The 14,967-nt window shown below is 44.0% G+C and overlaps 1 long non-coding RNA gene and 1 pseudogene across 1 annotated transcript in view; one reads left to right on the forward strand and one right to left on the reverse strand.

Annotated features, from left to right (window-relative positions):
* LOC126203868 (uncharacterized) overlaps positions 1–14,967 on the reverse strand; it is a 564,020-nt gene that overhangs the window by 520,431 nt on the left and 28,622 nt on the right. The gene's annotated exons all lie outside the window — the stretch shown is intronic.
* On the forward strand, positions 14,745–14,862 carry LOC126204484 (5S ribosomal RNA; annotated as a pseudogene).

Below are 14,967 nucleotides of genomic sequence, written 5' to 3' on the forward strand. Positions count from 1 at the left end.
CATTAAAATGTTCTTGGAATCTAGTTCGGAAGCTTTCCCCGGTCCGACAGATATATTGCTAAGTAAACAAAAGCCACAAACTCAACCTTCACAAAGAACTGCAAATTTTCATTTACAACAAAAAACATGGACAGAACACACTAAATGAAAAAGCTGATACGCAGATAATTCGCACATATACTAGATGATGCGCTATAGCTCTTTCCACTTTCTGAGCGACCATAATAAAAGACAATTCCCAAAGCACTATACAGAAAATAAAAGCACTCCGTCTTCAGGCCACGAGTGGCCTACCGGGACCATCCGACCGCCGAGTCATCGTCAGTGGAGGATGCGGATAGGAGGGGCGTGGGGTCAGCACACCGCTATCCCGGTCGTAAGATGGCATTCTTGGCGGAAGTAGCTCCTCAATTGGCATCACGAGGCTGAGTGCACCCCGAAAAATGGCAACAGCGCATGGCGGCCTGGATGGTCACCAATCCAAGTGCCGACCACGCCCGACAGCGCTTAACTGCGGTGGTCTCACGGGAACCGGTGTAGCCACTGCGGCAAGGCCGTTGCCTAAACCTCTATACAGAAACATAATGTCGATACTAATTCTGCATATTTCATATTTTTTATTTTTTGTTTACCATCTTGTATCTGCAATGGTAATACTTCTAACAAGTTGTTGTAAAGAATGAAACACATTTATAGGTGTCACATGTAGCATGTTCAAATGTGTGTGAAATCTTATGGGACTTAACTGCTAAGGTCATCAGTCCGTAAGCTTACACACTACTTAACCTAAAACACACACACACCCATGCCCGAGGGAGGACTCGAACCTCCGCCGGGACCAGCCGCACTGTCCATGACTGTAGCGCCTGAGACCGCTCGGCTAAGCCCGCGCGGCTCACATGTAGCACGTATCGTCCACAATGTAAAGTAATAATTAATGATCTCTGAGTCAGGGTACTATCTCTTTACATCGTTACATTCTTTAGTTTGTTTTATTGGTTCAAATTCTGTGAGACAAGTTATAAATATGTATTTAGGACGAAGCGCAGGGTTCTGCGCGATGGAATATAGTGCAGCTAACTCTTACCACCTTTTGAAATTTATAATCTTAGAGACATTTTACGCTAGCAAGTGTATGTGTACGTTTTGGTAGTAAAATGAAACCATGAATCCAGGAATCAAAAATGTAACACAATATCATAGTTCCACCTGAAGACAAGAGTGTGAACTCTCAAAACACGCCGGTCGGTGTGGCCGTGCGGTTAAAGACGCTTCAGTCTGGAACCGCGTGACCGCTACGGTCGCAGGTTCGAATCCTCCCTCGGGCATGGATGTGTGTGATGTCGTTAGGTTTAAGTTCTAGGGGACTTATGACCACAGATGTTGAGTCCCATAGTGCTCAGAGCCATTTGAACCATTTTTTTTTTCCTCAAAACATGTCGTGTGACGATATTAAAAATAGTGACCGAGGCATATAACTGATTCATTTGAACTTTCATACCCTGTAGCGTTTGACTCGCACTGTTGATAGTAGAGTGATCGCTCCCTGCACTGTTTGCGCACGCGCACGTTTAGGACTTTCGCTACGCTGTGGACTCTGCCTTCGTTGCGCGCCTGTTTGTTCCACTGGCCTCTGGCTCACCGACAGTGCGAGTCATCACAGCCTGTGCTCTCCCTACGCCGATCAGGACAGAAGAGACACGGCGTGGGAGGAGCTGGGCCCGCCGCACGCTGCACGCAGCAGAGGCTCGGGGCAGGACATTAGCTGGGGCAGCCCTCTCTCCTGTTGTGCGGGTCTCTCCCTCATTATTCCTCTACCTGCGCCCTCATTCCGCCCTCGAATGCCGGACATTTGCCACGCCGGACATTTGCCACATTGCGCCTTCGCCAGGTAGCTTGAGTAACGATCCCTCAGGTAAGGGACGCCCTTCCTCTTGCTTCTTCTGTCCGCTTTCAAACCGCCGTCTCCACATCTTGCTCGATACAACCAGTACGTAAGGGACCTTCTTCTTCGACATCTTGGCGAAATACAGAGCTACTTTTCCGAAATCGAAATATTTATAACTTTTGGGAAACGAAAGCAATACCGACGATTATGTCAGTATGTAATTAGTTCTGCCAAGTATAGATCCCGCTGTCTGTAGCGTAGCTTCCTTTCACGCTTACTGATTGCGATAGAAATAGTCCATCGGCATGGGAGCAACAAGAAAGGAACGATGTAAAGACAATGCGAATGTACGCTAATCATTTGTTTTTGATCACTTCATTTGTGCCTACTTTAATTACTACAACTGCATGCCCAAAAGACAACAAGGAAAGAAGAAATGGGAATGTGAATGTTTGAAAAGAAGAACGACATACTCCATATTAATTTACTCTCTAAAATCCGATATCACTTGCGGCGAAACATTACTTAATAACGTGTAACCGGACAATGTTCAAAACATGACTGCAAATACGTTCACTAAATAGAGATAAGAACATGTATGATTGACATTCATCTAAATTCGACGTACAATTTTAAAACTTTAGAAATAAGGAAACGAAGTAATACAGAATGCTATGCTTGTAACGTTCGTTGTTGTTCTACATTGTTTAGCTCTGGTATTTATTTACAGGGTCACAGAGAAAGCATCCTAGGTTTTGGAGGGAAAAGCCGTAATTGTAATGATCTGCACTACAACAGAAACAAGAAGCACAACTTAAGGAAAAATAATGTAATGTGTGTTTCAGCTCACAAGCGACATTGAAACAGATAGTTCCTGTGACTTAGTATGGGCAGAGATTATGTTCGACAACCGGAATAAATTAATAACTGGCTCCTTTTACCGACCCCCGGTCTCAGACGAAACAGTTGCTGAACAGTTCAAAGAAAACTGGAGTCTCATCACAAATATGTACGCTACTCATACGATTATAGTTGGCAGTGTCTTCAGTCTACCTTCCGTATGTTGACAAAAATACATTTTCAGACCCTATTGCTTCCGTAATTGGTCTAAATGCTTTTTTAAAAATTATTTTGAACAATTAGTTCACGAGGCCATTCAAATTGTAAATGGTCACGAAAACACACTTGACCTCTTAGCCACAAATAATCCTGAGCATCACGACGGATACAGGGATTAGTGAACACGTAGTCGAGCGAGGCTCAATTCCGTAACAAAGAAATTCACCAAAACTAAACGCGAAATATATCTATTTATAAAAGCAGCTAAAAATTCGGTTGACAGCTTTCTAAGGACAGTCTCCAATCAATCCAAACTATGTAAGTAAAGACCATATGTGACTTAAGTTGAAAGAAAATGTGTGTGTGAAATCTTATGGGGCTTAACTGCTAAGGTCATCAGTCTCTAACCTTACACGCTACTTAACCTAAATTATTCTAAACACAAACACACACACCCATGCCCGAGAGAGGACTCAAACCTCCGCAGGGACCAGCCGCACAGACCATGACTGAAGCGCCTGAGACCGCTCGGCTAATCGCGCGCGGCGAGTTCAAAGAAATAGTATCAACAGCACTCGAGAGATTCATACCAAATAGATTAATAAGAGACGGAACTGATCCCCCACGGTACACAAAACACGACAGAAAGCTGCTGCAGGAGCACCGAAAAAGGCCCGTATAATTTAGACACACGCAAAATCTCCTAGATTGGCGAAGTTTTACTGAGGTTCGAAATTTGGTGCGGATTTCAATGCGAGATGCATTTAATAGTTTCCACAATGAAACTCTCTAGAAATGTGGCAGAAAATCCGAAGAGATTCTGGTCCTATGTTAAGTAAACCAGCGGAAAGGCTCAGTAAGTACCTTTACTGCGCGATGAGGAGGAGGAGGGGGAGACGAGGGACCCAACCCTTCGGAGCAGGTAAAATCGTTGCAAATGTCCGCACACCGCGCCCTCTTGCGCCGTCCCCTCGAGACACGCCGATTCGGCGCGTTAAGCCGTCGGCACACGGACCGTGCTATCGAACGTCAGCGTTGAGCGTGCTCAGCTCAGTTCAACGTGCTGCTGAACGCTCAGGAACGATGCGACTTGTGCACACGGTACGTGGGCCCCAGCGTGGTATAAGCGATCACAACGCACCCCAGCGTCAGTTGCGGGATGTTTCTAGCTCGTAAATCACACTGTTTACTATGCGGGTGCGCGTAAAATTCCCACATTAACTCTATCTAGACGCACATTTCCTCCATTGCCCATAGGCTAGTCACGTTATTCTATATGTAATATACACAAATAAAAACTTCAATACCCATGCCCATGTTTTAAGACGATAAGGAAACTACCAATAAGTAAGGATACAGGCTTATAAAAGTTCTATTACAAACAGTGCGATACAAATTTCCAATAGTTCTCCACATAAGATAAGTATTATTTCACCATTCCCACATTTTAGTAAAACCCTAAGGTCATTCTTACTTGATCACTGTTCCTACCCAGTAGCAGAATTTTTGCAGCAAGTGAATTACGAAACGTAAAAGAAAAACGAGCAAAATATCGTTATGTAGGGCAAGCTGTCCTGTAGATTAAGCCAATCTAACAAACTCACTCCTCATAAAAAGGTGAACTTTTATTTACATAACATCAATTACTATAAAAGTGGTTCAAATGGCTCTGAGCGACTTAACTGCTGAGGTCATCAGTCCCCTAGAACTTAGAACTACTTAAAGCTAACTAACCTAAGGACATCACACACATCCATGTCCGACGCAGGATTCGAATCTGCGACCATAGCGATCGCGCGGTTCTCGACTGTAGCGCCTAGAACCGCTCGGCCACCCCGGCCGGCTCAATTACTACAGCATATGCTTATATTAAACTAATAATGCGTCAGAACGTATTACGCAAATGTTAGAGGGGGGTGGGGGAAATAGATGTGGCTAGACGCGAACCATCGGTATTTCATGAATTTCGGTAGAAGTCGGTAACGCTACTCACTGAGCTAAGCTGACAACAAACCTCGCATAGTCATACTTAGTATACTGCCAGTTGCTAAAAGCTTTAATCGTGGCTATGTTACTAATTGAAATTTAATTATAACAAATTGTACCAAGAAAATTGTGTTTTTGGTGGATCCTCAGTGTGTCGTTGCCTTCAAATAGCATACTCTCATAACACGCAAGGTACAATGATGCTTTTGCTACGAATAACATGTTTCTCATTATTTTTTTGCAACAAATCACACAGTTAACAACGGGTTATCGAGTGATTCTCAATTTGCTGGTGCTCAGAAACGGCATATATACATATAGGTTTGAAACGAATGCCAATATGCCTCACAACTCTGTGCTAAAGGGAGATGGCGTGCATGTGACGTAGGTGGCGTTGCGCCATCTCATTGGTCACCGCTCAGAATATCTGACCTGCTAGATATTGCCCTGCACGTTCGGCAAGACTCCTGAACGTGCTATTCCACGCTATGACGTCAGAAACTCGGCACGCTCAACGTTCGGGTGCACGGTCCGTGTGCCGACGGCTTTAGTCAGCAGGCGAGCTTGACTGCGTGAACGGCAAAGTGCCCAAGCAGGCCGATCGGCAGTCTTTCTCAAACGATTCTCGCACGTCTAATAGCTTCAAGATGAACTGCCTTAAGTTTCGTTAATGGTCATACCCATTGTGATATTTGGAAAGAGGTAAACTACTACAAGAAATTCTTAAAGCGTTCTGCCTCGTGGGCCCCTACCACCACGGCACAGCGCGTCCCCAGGTTGCGGATAGGGGATACGGCCTTCAGATATGAGAGGTAGCTGCGAATACAAAAAAAAAGCAGTCGCGGACAGCCGGTGGGGAGCAGGCGATGGCGTGATGAACCATCCCTGTTTCTTCTTCTCTTACTGTCAAATATATTCATCAAGAATCAGCAACATTAATGGGCATGGGTCCCTTTGAAGTAAAATATTCTGGAGGTAAACTAGGTTACCGTTCGGATCTCCGGGCGGAACCTACTTCGAAGAGATTCAGGCCGAAAGGAACTTTCAGGTTGGGAACATGGAACGTTAAAAGTTTGAACAGGCCCAGGAACATTCCAGACATTATTAGACGAATTAGACAGATACGATGTAGACATTACAGCTATTCAAGAAACTCGGTGGCAGGGGGAGGGTAGCATAAAGAGGGGTAACTATGCATTTTTCTATGGAGGTGCGGATGCTCACAGGTTTCGCAGTACAGAGAAAAGTGCTTCACGCAATCAGAGATATAAGGTTCATTAGTGAGTGACTATCAGTTATAGTGTAGTCCGGCGGGTGGAATAGACCAGTAGTAATTAATGTACACGCACCAACTGAGGACACTGAAGAGGTTGTTAAAGACGGCTTTTATGAAGGACTAGATGAACTGTGGGAGTAGTTCTCCTCGTCGGATAGAAAATTAATCATAGGTGATTTTAATGCGAAGATAGGGAAGCAGGAAGCATTCCGGCCTGCAATTGGGAAAGAAAGTTTGCATAACATTTCGAATGATAATGGCACAAGGGTGGTTAATTTTGCTGTTTCAAAAGACATGATTGTTGAGAGCACGTATTTCAAAAGGAAGGACATTCATAAGCACCTTGGGTCTCTCAGGATGGACACACCCGAAACCATATTGATCATGTTCTTGTAGTTCGGAGATGGCACACTGGTATAGAAAACGTTAGGACTTTCAGGGGAGCAGACTGCGATTCTGATCATTTTCTTGTAGTTGCCAAATTTCACCAACGGCTATCTACAGCAACTTCATGGTGTCACAATTCAGAACTTGTTAGGTTCGACACTGACAAGCTAAATGATGAAAACTTTAGAAGAAGGTACATGATAGAAATTTCAAACAGGTTTGATGCTCTCAGGACACACGAAGATCAAGACGAGGATGTAAATAAACAGTGGATCACTGTGAGGAATAATATCAAAGAGGCAGCGAAGGTCACAATAGGTACAATTAAGAAGAACAGGAGGAAACCGTGGTTTGATGAGGAATGCATGAAATTGGTAGAGGAAAGGAGAAAAGCGCGATTAGATTGGGATAGAATGGGAGAAAGGAAACGAGAGGAGTTATTGAACTTGAGAAGGGGAGTTGGTCGTAGGCTACGGGCAAAGAAGTGGGATTATTTGAATAATCAAATTACAAAAATGGAAACAAACAGTAAAACAAAAAACATTAGGGAACTTTACCTAGACATAAATGGGTATAGGAAGGGCTTCAAGGCTAGGACAAATGCACTTCGAGGGGATGCTGGGGGAATACTGACAGACCCCAGTGTAGGGCGTATTTTGAGCATCTATTAAATGTACACCAGGAAGCAGGAAATGAGCAGGCGTACGAAATACATACAGCAGAACCCCAGATACCTGAGCCAACGTTAAAGGAAGTAAGAGATGCAATCAACAAATTGAAGAACCATAAAGCACCAGGATCAGATTGCATAACTGCAGAATTACTTAAAAATGGGGGACAGAAATTGGTGGAAGCAGTTCACAAAGTGATAACTAAAGTATGGAACTAAGAGATGATACCTCAAGAGTGGCAGGAGTCGATTCTGATCCCAATTTTTAAGAAAGGTGACAAAATGGATTGTAGTAATTATAGAGGCATATCGCTATTACCAGTATGTTCCAAATTTTCTCGAATATTCTGCTAAGCAGGGTTACACCATATGCAGATGAAACTGTGGGGGATTACCAAGCCGGTTTTCGGAGGAACAGATCAACTATAGACCAAATATTCACCCTGCGTCAAATATTGGAAAAGAAATGGGAATACAATAAACCATTTCATAATCTTTTCATAGATTTTACTAAAGCATATGATTCAGTATTACAATCAAAATTGTACAGAATTCTTTTGGAACTTGGAATACCAAAGACGTATGTTAGACTTATAGAAGCGAGTTTGAAAAACACAAAAGGTAGAGTACGCGTGGGGAAATTGGAGTCAGAAGAATTTGTAATAAAGAACGGACTTACGCAGGGATATGCCCTGTCTCCGCTACTTTTTAATTTAGTCCTAGAATATATTGTACGAATGGCAGCAGATAATTAAGAGGGTGTGGAGTTAAATGGGAACATTAAGATATTAGGGTATGCAGATGATCTAAACATCATTAGCGACAGGAAAGAATCTGTAACAGCAAATGCGAATGCGTTAATCAAGGCTAGTGAAGATGTAGGTCTAAGGATAAGTGAAGACAAAACTAAATACCTGGTTACTACTAGAATGCCAACAGCAGTAGATCAGGAAATGTTAAGAGTTGGAGACATGCAGTTTGAAAAAGTGAACACATTTAAGTATCTAGGCATGGACATCACTTCGAGAAATGAGATGGAATCCGAACTGAAGAACAGATTACGGGCGGGAAATGCGTGCTACTTCTCACTGAATAGATTACTTGCTTCACAGATATTGCCTAGGAATTTAAGGATTAGAATATACAAAACTATTATTCTACCAGTTACGCTGTATGGGTGTGAGACTTGCTCTCTCACTGTGCAAAATGAAAAGCCGTTCCGAGTATTCGAAAACAAAATTTTGAGGAAAATTTTCGGAGCAAAAAGGGATAACATTAGCGGAGAGTGGCGAAAACTGCATAACGAAGAGGTTCACGGACTCTATTCAAGCCCTGACATAATCAGTATTATTAAATCACGTAGGCTGCGATGGACGGGTCACGTAGCTCGAATGGATGAGGGAAGGGCAGCGCGCAGAGTACTGGTAGGGCACCTAGAGGGAAAACGTCCTGTGGGGAGACCGAGACGTAGATGGGAGGACAATGTGAAGGCCGATTTGAGGAGCCTAGGTCTTAATGGTGAATGGAAGGAAATAGCCCAAGACAGGGACAGACGGCGAAAATACGTTGCTGCGGTAATGGACTCTCGAGTCCGGTATGACCAGTGAGTAAGTAAGTAAGTATCAATTAACGTTTCGTGCATCTTATACCATATGTTGCCGTGTATGAATTGTAGCTAACATGTTGAATTCTTCTTTAGACTTGGAAGGATCGACTCTAAAGCTGAACGTTGTCACCAGTGCTAAAGCTAGAACGCAATATCCATACATCCCTCATAATTCATAAATGATTTGAGATATCGAAACAAGATATCGGTAAATGACAGCACACAAAGAGGGGACTATTTAACCATTGATTAATATGCTAAACTTCCAGATCTACGACAATATTGAAGCAAATACAGATCTTTTCAGTAATACAATGTAGGATGAAACTGGAAGCCGGTGGCAAAGGAATTACATTACAGCAGTCATAAGTATTACTATTATTTGATTGACTGATTCAGCCAGTCGGGGTGGCCGAGCGTCTCTAGGCGCTACAGCCTGGAACCGCGCGACCGCTACGGTCGCAGGTTCGAATCCTGCCTCGGGCATGGATGTGTGTGATATCCTTAGGTTAGTTAGGTTTAAGCAGTTCTCCGTTCTAGGGAACTTATGATCTCAGATGTTAAGTCCCATAGTGCTCAGAGCCATTTGAACCATTTGTTTTTGGCGGGCTGTCCACTGGACCCTTTTACTACTAAATCAGTAGGAGGGGGGGCGGTGCGGTGGGGTGCGTCGTTTCCTTTGTTAGTACTCTCATTTGATTTTTTTTTCTATCCTCAAGTTAAAATGGTTCAAATGGCTCTGACCACTATGGGACTTAATTAATGAGGTCATCAGTCGACTAGAACTTGTTGTTGTTGTTGTTGTTGTGCTCTTCAGTCCTGAGACTGGTTTGATGCAGCTCTCCATGCTAATCTATCTTGTGCAAGCTCCTTCATCTCCCAGTACCTACTGCAACTTACATCCTTCTGAATCTGCTTAGTGTATTCATCTCTACGATTTTTGCCCCCCAGGCTGCCCTCCAATGCTAAATTTGTGATCCCTTGGTGCCTCAGGACATGTCCTACCAACCGATCCCTTCTTCTAGTCAAGTTGTGCCACAAACTTCTCTTCTCCCCAATCCTATTCAATACCGCCTCATTAGTTACGTGATCTACCCACCTAATCTTCAACATTCTTCTGTAGCACCACATTTCGAAAGCTTCTATTCTCTTCTTGTCCAAACTATTTATTGCCCAATTTCATACATGGCTACACTCCATACAAATACTTTCAGAAACGACTTCCTGACACTTAAATCTATACTCGATGTTAACAAATTTCTCTTCTTCAGAAACGCTTTCCTTGCCATTGCCAGTCTACATTTTATATCCTCTCTACTTCGACCATCATCAGTTATTTTGCTCCCCAAACAGCAAAACTCCTTTACTACTTTAAGTGTCTCATTTCCTAATCTAATTCCCTCAGCATCACCCGACTTAATTTGACTACATTCCATTATCCTCGTTCTGCTTTTGTTGATGTTCATCTTATATTCTCCTTTCAAGACACTGTCCTTTCAATTGCTCTTCCAAGTCCTTTGCTGTCTCTGACAGAATTACAATGTCATCGGCGAACCTCAAAGTTTTTATTTCTTCTCCATGGTTTTCAATACCTCCTCCGAATTTTTCTTTTGTTTCCTTTATTGCTTGCTCAATATACAGATTGAATAACATCGGGGAGAGGCTACAACCCTGTCTCACTCCCTTCCCAACCACTGCTTCCCTTTCATGCCCCTTGACTCTTTTAACTGCCATCTGGTTTCTGTACAAATTGTAAATAGCCTTTCGCTCCCTGTATTTTACCCCTACCACCTTCAGAATTTGAAAGAGAGTATTCCAGTCAGCATTGTCAAAAGCTTTCTCTAAGTCTACAAATGCTAGAAACGTAGGTTTGCCTTTCCTTACTCTAGCTTCTAAGATAAGTCGTAAGGTCAGTATTGCCTCACGTGTTCCAACATTTCTACGGAATCCAAACTGATCTTCCCCGAGGTCGGCTTCTACCAGTTTTTCCATTCGTCTGTAAAGAATTCGCGTTAGTATTTTGCAGCTGTGACTTATTAAACTGATAGTTCGGTAATTTTCACATCTGTCAACACCTGCTTTCTTTGGGATTGGAATTATTATATTCTTCTTTAAGTCTGAAGGTATTTCGCCTGTCTCATACATCTTATTAGATGGTAGAGTTTTGTCAGGACTGGCTCTCCCAAGGCCGTCAGTAGTTCTAATGGAATGTTGTCTACTCCCGGGGCCTTGTTTCTACTCAGGTCTTTCAGTGCTCTGTCAAACTCTTCACGCAGTATCGTATCTCCCATTTCATCTTCATCTACATCCTCTTCCATTTCCATAATATTGTCCTCAACTACATCGCCCTTGTATAGACCCTCTATATACTCCTTCCACCTTTCTGCTTTCCCCTCTTTGCTTAGAACTGGGTTTCCATCTGAGCTCTTGATATTCATACAAGTGGCTCTCTTTACTCCAAAGGTCTCTTTAATTTTCCTGTAGGCTGTATCTATGTTACCCCTAGTGAGATAAGCCTCTACATCCTTACATTTGTCCTCTAGCCATCCCTGATTAACAGTTTTGCACTTCCTGTCGATCTCATTTTTGAAACGTTTGTATTCCTTTTTGCATGCTTCATTTACTGCATTTTTATATTTTCTCCTTTCGTCAATTAAATTCAATATTTCTTCTGTTACCCAAGGATTTCTAGTAGCCCTCGTCTTTTTACCTATTTGATCCTCTGCTGCCTTCACTACTTCATCCCTCAGAGCTACCCGTTCGTGTTCTACTATATTTCTTTCCCCCATTCCTGTCAATTGTTCCGTTATACTGTCCCTGAAATTCTGTACAAGCTCTGGTTTTGTCAGTTTATCCTAGTCTCATCTCCTTAAATTCACACCTTTTTGCAATTTCTTCAGTTTTAATCTACAGTTCATAACCAATAGTTTGTGGTCAGAGTCCACATCTGCCCCTGGAAATGTCCTACAATTTAAAACCTGGTTCCTAAATCTCTGTCTTACCATTATATAATCTATCTGATACCTTTTAGTATTAACTTAGTATTAACTTTTAGTATTAACTTAGAACCACTTAAACCTAACTAGCCTAAGGACTTCACACACATCCATGCCCAAGGCAGGATTCGAACCTGCGACCGTAGCGGTCGCTCGGTTGCAGACTGTAGCGCCTAGAACCGCTGGGCCACTACGGCCGGCTGCCCTCAAGCAATTGTTGCGGTACGCATGTAGCTGTCACGAAATATATTTGTATCTGTTGTTGTTGTTGTTGTGGTCTTCAGTCCTGAGACTCAAACCACCGTGAACTGCATGAAAGACAGTACGTCCCACTTTACCAGTCACTAGGGTTTCTTCCCATTCTATTCATTTATGGAGGGCGAAAAGAGTAGTGGTTGGACTGCCTGTGTGGATGCTACTCTTGCCCTCACGATCCCTATGACACGTGCCAATCCTGTCTACAGCCTCCAGTTTGCACTGTAAAGGCCGCTGAAACACGCGAAATCTGGAACATACGAAATGCAGGCACTATAGTTTGACTATCACGAGAAAATCTGTAGTTTAAACTTTTTTTACTTTTGTCATTGGCAGTATGCATTTAGAGTAGGGCCGCATTAAGTTTTGTTATAACGGAAAGGCCTCGTCACCTACAAAAAGGTAGAGAGCTCCAGAGCTCCGAAGCAGAGTCTGACTAGAGAAACGCAGTCGCGGCGGAGACTGCCCTCGCCCCCGGTGCGGCCAGTGTGCGCCGGCTGGCCTGCGGAAACTCCGTAAGGTACGTACAGGGTGCGGCTGCGACAGGCCGAAAGACTCTGCCACCCTGCTGCAAGTTCCGTGGCCGGAGCGCCTCGTTCCCTGGAGAAGGGATTTCTTCCCTGGCAGAGGCAGTTCGCCAGCAGATGACGTGGCCCGCACGCGCCGCGTTTACTGCCTGGGAGACAGAGAGGGAGCGGGGGCAGGCGGTATGTCCGCGGCCGCGGAGCGCAGTAAACACTGGGGCAGAGGACTTGTTTTACGGCCGCAGCAGCCGGCTGTCTCGCAGGGCAGCCCCCCTGGTAGCCGCGCCGCGATGGCGCGGAACACCCGCCGGCATTCCCATCTACGGCAAACGCAGAGGACGGCTACTCCCTTCCCCGTGCCTTCATTTCTCTGCACACATTCGACAAGTAGCGCTCATGTCTCGGCAACTCAATGTGACGGACATTAAGGCCAGTACTTGCACAAAGCGTCGTCAAAAAGTCTGTCGATTATGAACGTAAATTGGCATCCTTTTTTCCATTTTTATAACCACCTGAAAAGAATCCGTAAGGTGCCGAAGCACCGTACTCGGCCGAAAAAAAGCCGCACTTCCCTCCCAAATTCATACGCGAAAAAACTGGATGCGGCTCGTCTTTGCGACCCTGCAAATAACGGTATATTTTCGCATCGCAAAAGCTTCAACTCTAACGGCCGTCCCTAAGTTGCACTGCGCACAAACCTAGTTATACAGGGTGTTACAAAAAGGTACGGCCAAACTTTCAGGAAACATTCCTCACACACAAATAAAGAAAAGATGTTATGTGGATATGTGTCCGGAAACGCTTAATTTCCATGTTAGAGCTCATTTTAATTTCGTCAGTATCTACTATACTTCCTCGGTTCACCGCCATGATTTCATACGGGATACTCTACCTGTGCTGCTAGAACATGTGCCTTTACAAGTACGACACAACATGTGGTTCATGCACGATGGAGCTGCTGCACATTTCAGTCGAAATGTTCGTACGCTTCTCAACAACAGATTCGGTGACCGATGGATCGGTAGAGGCGCACCAATTCCGTGGCCTCCACGCTCTCCTGCCCTCAACTCTCTTGACTTCCATTTATGGGGGCATTTGAAAGCTCTTGTCTATGCAACCCCGGTACCAAATGTAGAGACTCTTCGTGCTCGTATTGTGGACGGCTGTGATACAATACGCCATTCTCCAGGGCTGCATCAGCGCATCAGGGATTCCATGCGACGGAGGGTGGATGCATGTATCCTCGCTAACGGAGGACATTTTGAACATTTCCTGTAACAAAGTGTTTGAAGTCACGCTGGTACGTTCTGTTGCTGTGTGTTTCCATTACACGATTAATGTGATTTGAAGAGAAGTAATAAAATGGGCTCTAACATGGAAAGTAAGCGTTTCCAGACACATGTCCACATAACATATTTTCTTTCTTTGTGTGTGAGGAATGTTTTCTGAAAGTTTGGCCGTACCTTTTTGTAACACCCTGTATATATTTCATACACAATGGATGGAGTTGGCCTCCGTGACTGTTCCCTGTAGGGCGTAGCATAATAACCACTACCGCTCACAACGAAACGTTATCTTATTCAACAGACCATCGGTTTCGGGTTTGTGCCCATCTTCAGGTTCTTCACACTGAGATACATGTTTTCATACTCAGTGCTAGAGATATCTATTTACGTCAAAAACATAATATCATGTAGACTGTGTTGTAAAATATTATGGCACTTACATATAGCTGGTGCAACCATACTGTTTTCACATTCCAAAAAAAATGGCTCTGAGCACTATGGGACTTACCATCTGTGGTCATCAGTCCCCTAGAACTTAGAACTACTTATTTTCACATTCCATTTAACACATTTTGAAAACGGTACGGACATACCAGCGACATGTAAGTACTATAATATTTTACCACACATATCGTTTAGCCGCTTCCAGATGTTTCATTTGAGTCTTCTTAGTCTACATAATATTATTTGTTGTTGTTTTAGACACTGGTCTCTACCACTGAGTATGGAAACCAATGTAAACCATCTGAAGATGGGCACAAGCTCGAAACCGGTCGTGCGTTAAATAAGATCACCTTTCATTGTCCGTGGAGGCAACGGCCTTGCCGCAGTGGATACACCGGTTCCCGTGAGATCACCGAAGTTAAGCGCTGTCGGGCGAGGTCGGCACTTGGATGGGTGACCATCCAGGCCGCCATGCGCTGTTGCCATTTTTCGGGGTGCACTCAACCTCGCGATGCCAATTGAGAAGCTACTCAACCGAATAGTAGCGGCTCCGGTCAAGATTACCATCCCATCATAACGACCGAGAGAGC

The sequence above is a fragment of the Schistocerca nitens genome, chromosome 9 (genome assembly GCF_023898315.1).
Source record: "Schistocerca nitens isolate TAMUIC-IGC-003100 chromosome 9, iqSchNite1.1, whole genome shotgun sequence".
Lineage (NCBI taxonomy): Eukaryota > Metazoa > Arthropoda > Insecta > Orthoptera > Acrididae > Schistocerca > Schistocerca nitens.